This window comes from Rhincodon typus, unplaced genomic scaffold, assembly GCF_021869965.1.
Source record: "Rhincodon typus isolate 14 unplaced genomic scaffold, sRhiTyp1.1 hic_rhity00007723, whole genome shotgun sequence".
Taxonomy (NCBI): domain Eukaryota; kingdom Metazoa; phylum Chordata; class Chondrichthyes; order Orectolobiformes; family Rhincodontidae; genus Rhincodon; species Rhincodon typus.
The window spans coordinates 4,799-9,117 of NW_025973361.1; the positions used below are offsets into that span (position 1 = coordinate 4,799).

At 43.3% G+C, this 4,319-nt stretch overlaps 1 long non-coding RNA gene across 1 annotated transcript; it reads right to left on the minus strand.

Moving 5' to 3' along the window:
* Nucleotides 1-823: 823 nt before the first annotated feature.
* Nucleotides 824-3,947, minus strand: LOC125482255. The gene is made up of 3 exons (XR_007261586.1): nucleotides 3,920-3,947; nucleotides 3,036-3,156; nucleotides 824-923 (listed from the first exon to the last, which is right to left on the minus strand). It is a non-coding gene; the product is annotated as an uncharacterized LOC125482255 (long non-coding RNA).
* Nucleotides 3,948-4,319: the final 372 nt, after the last annotated feature.

Below are 4,319 nucleotides of genomic sequence, written 5' to 3' on the forward strand. Positions count from 1 at the left end.
TTTTATAAAGGTCCAACATAACTTCCTTAGGTTTATTATTTATTACACTCTAAATAAACTTGAGGATTCCCTCTGCCTATTCAACATTTTCCTTCACTGTCCCATTGTCTTCAAAAATTTGTGTATATATGCCCGTCTGTGCACGCTGCACAAAACAACTACAAAATGGTTTTCACAGACACAGATGAATGTAACGTACAAAACCAATTGCACGTTAGAGTGCATTTATTGCAGGGAAGCATCTCACTCAACCTGTTTAGCGCTCAACTCCATTAGGCAAATACAATTATAGAAATACCTGTGTAACCATAAAAGAATTACTAAAAATGAACATCGCTAAAATAAATAAGACTTCCCACACATTCTGCTCTCAACTTTCCCAGAGAGTCTGGCCTAATGGGCACCTCCCTGTTTGAGCAGTAGCTCATGTGAAACTGTCTCTGTTCCAATCCTGGGCTTGCATCCCATTATTCTCAGGTTTGTAGAAAGTCCAGATGGGTCGAGTTCCAAGTATCTACTCCCTTAATGAATTTGAATAGCTTGGCCTCGAAACACTATCAACCCTGTAACTTTCAGTTTGGCATCAGCTGGTTGCCCACTGGGTAATCGAGCTGTATTAGCGTACCATTGTACTCCAGGCTGTGACCTTATGCAGACTCAATTCATTCTCTACAAGGCAAGTCACAGCAAAACCTGGACATGGTAAAATATTGCAAAAGGCACTTGGTAAACTAGTCTTTTGTTCAGCAATACCTACGCGCATCACCTGAAGTTGCATTACAAAATAAAAATATTTTCATAAACTAGGAGGACTATGTGCTATGATTACCGTTTCAATTGCTGCTCGTCCTTTGTTATCTGCTTCATAGCTATGGATGTCAAATGTCAGCAGCTTGTCCGTGTATATTCTCAGAGTGGCAAAACTGCAAGTAAAAATTTATTCCAGTTTAAAAAAGTAGCATATTGCATTTGTGTAATCTGGGCTCCATTATTATAAAACTGTCCACAGAACTCAAAAGTTATCTGGCTTATCCTGCTTGTTAAGGAGATGCTGAGAGGATGTTTCCCCTTGTGGGGGATTGTAGGAGTACAGACAGTTGAAAGATAAGTCTCCCATTTAAGATGAAGATTTGGAGGAACTTCTTCAGGATTTTCTTCCCCAGAGAGCAGCGGCAGCTTGGTCATTCAATATATTCAAGGCCATCTTCAACAGGGTTTTTTTAATCTCATGGTTATTATGGGATGGGAGATGCCAGGCATCTTACCGCATGGCGGAGTCAGTTCAATAGGCAGGGCAGTCTACTCCAGCTCCTTATGTTCACATGTTTTTTTTTTAAAAAAGAAACCAGAGTTTCTCCAGAACTTCAACACAACTTCCATTTCCAAAGATTTTGAAAAGTTTAGTTCTCATTCTAAGACACAATCCAAGACCAAAACCGTATGTACAAAGACATGTATACATATGTACAGAGAGTAAGGTGGTTGGAGAATGACAGACAGATGGCACACATGGATTCTCACCGCACAACTTTAAAGTGCTTTGAAAGTCATAAAGTATCCATGGTGCTTCACAGGAGCATTGTTAAATGAGGTCTAACACTGAGCAACAGGTTGTGATACTTGGGCAGTAGATAAAACAAGAGTCTGAGAAAACTTGGGGGTTGGGAGTGGGGCAGGGAGTGGTGGGGAAAGAGATGAGAGAGAGAGGGGTTCAGGAAGGGAATTCTGCAACTACAGCTAAATATCTTTACTTCTGTACTCAAATTTCCCTTGAAATGAAGGCCAACATTCACCTAACTACTTACTGAACCTACATGATAGTTTTTAGTGACTCATGGACCCACATTTCCCAAACTCTCAGTTTGGTTAAAAAAGACAGGTGGAATATTTCTCAAAGTTAATAACTTCACACTGATTTACATTATGTTCTACTTGCAACACTGTACTCCATTCATTTAGTCACATTCCCCATGTTTAACTGGGAGATCTCTCTGTTAATCCAATACTTGACACTGGATAAGCAGAGGATTTAATGGCTATACAATGTGATGCGAGAGCGGATCGTGAGATAGACACTGGTTTGGGTGGCAAGATGGAACAGTAGTTAGCACTGCTGCCTCACAGTGCCAGGAACGCAGGTTCAATCCCAGACTTGGGCAACTGTCTACATGGGTTTGTGCCCAGTGCTCCAGTTTTTTTGCACAGTCCAGAGATGGGTTAGGTGGATTGGCCATGCTAACTTATGCATAATGTCCAGGGATATGCAGGCTAGGTGGATTACCTATGGCAAATGTCAAGTTATGGGGATAGGGTGGGGAGTTGCACAATGCTCTTCAGAGAGTTGGTGCAGACTTGACAGACTGAATAGCCTCTATATGCACTGCAAGGATTCTACGGAGTTGTGGAAGTGATGCTATGTTTTTAACAAGCCTGGATGAGAATCAGGGCTGTGGGCAGATCTCTGTGGGGCGCCAGAGTTAATATTCTGGCAATGGAAAGAGAAAGCCAATGACTGAGAGTCATTGACTAGTTATGGACACTTATGAATGGAACCAGGCGAGACCAATCCCAGCAGTTGAACAACAGTGGAGACACATTGGAGGAAGACAAAAGCGATCAACTATTGACTAACAAGTTGAAAGAGTAGAGAGGTCAGCTTATCACAGTTATGCAACTGAGAGACATTCTGGTGTGGTGGTGGAAAGGATAATTGGTGGGAAAGACGGGACTGGATTTGGGAACTGGGAGAAGGAAGGAAGATTGGAGGTAGGGCAGCAGTTTGCAGAGTAGAGGGGTGGAGACTGATGACAACGGATTTGAAGGAGAGGGGCACGATGCCTCATGGGAGAGACCATTTGACAGCAAAGGGACATTGGATGTCAGCTGTTTGGGTGAATAAAGGAGAGGGAGCAGGAGTTACATCACATGTGCAGGATGACTATGTCAAGAGGGAGGCATGAGAGACAAAAATATTTACAGGATATACACTGAAAGAACTGCCCCACAATTGCTGATGGATAAGACTGGTTTCTTACCTCCCACTCTTTGCAACATACGTGACCAAGTAACCATTTTCTCCTAAATTCTGAACAGTCTCCGTCATTTTTTGTTCCTGAAAAATGGGCTGCAAGGCTTCAAGAACAGTTCTGCTATCAGCTGGAGGAAAAGTAAATGAAACCTATGTTAACCAGTGACTGCAGCAAGCTCTTAACCAACACTGCAGTTTTGGAGAAGTCACCACACCACCCTGACTCAGACATATAATGTTACTCCCTTTGTTGACACTGCAGTCGCAAGCAATTCAGGGGGTCAGCAAGGCTCAACACTACCCTTAGAGGGCGATAAAGGCCAACTACATTATTAGCCACATTCAGAGATGCAAGTGCAAAATATCCACACAGAACTTGGAGCAGGCCAAGGCAACAAGCACAAAGGAGAGTGGAAAGTCATGGATTAAAAAGAAGCAAGAACCATCCCTAGTAGCCTTAGAGAAGGTAGTCGTGGTGTTGAGCTGCCTTCCTGAATCACCATTTCATTTAGACCATAAAGACATAGGAGTAGTAGGCCATTCAGCCTATCGCAGCTGATCTGAGAACCCTCAAATCTGCTTTCCTTCCATTTGATGTAGGTAGACCCAACAATGATGTTCGAGAGGGAGGTCCAGGATGTTGTTCAAGTGACACTGAAGAAACAGCTGTAGGGCTGCCGGGCTTGGAAATGTATTACTTCTTCCTTTGCTGTGGCTGGGTCAAAACCCCTTCCTAACAGCACTGTAGAACTAGCTTCACAGCGTAAACTATAGAGACTTCACCGACACTTGCTCAAGAGCAATTTAAAGTGCTGCTCTAGTATTGCATGAATAAAATATCAAACAAATAGAGCCTTTCACAAAACTCAAACGTAACAAGGCACTTTATACCAATGAGATAACAAGGTGTAGAGCTGGATGAACACAGCAGGCCAAGCAGCATCAGAGGAGCAGGAAAGCTGATGTTTCGGGTCTGGACCCTTGTTCAGGGTGCTGCTTGGCCTGTTGTGTTCATCCAGCTCTACACCTTGTTATCTCAGATTCTCCAGCAGCAGCAGTTCCCACTATCTCTGAATCAACTTTACACCAATGACCTTATTTTGAAATGAACTTGCTGCTGCACGATAACAAACACAGCAACTGTCTTGCACACAAATTGCCTTAAACAAACAGTGGTGATGACTAGATGAGGTTTAATGCTAGCTTTTTTTGGAGGGGTGCGGACTGTGGGAAGAGTGCGGGGTGCGTGGGTGAGATGGAGGCGGGTGCGTGGGTGAGATGGAGGCGGGTG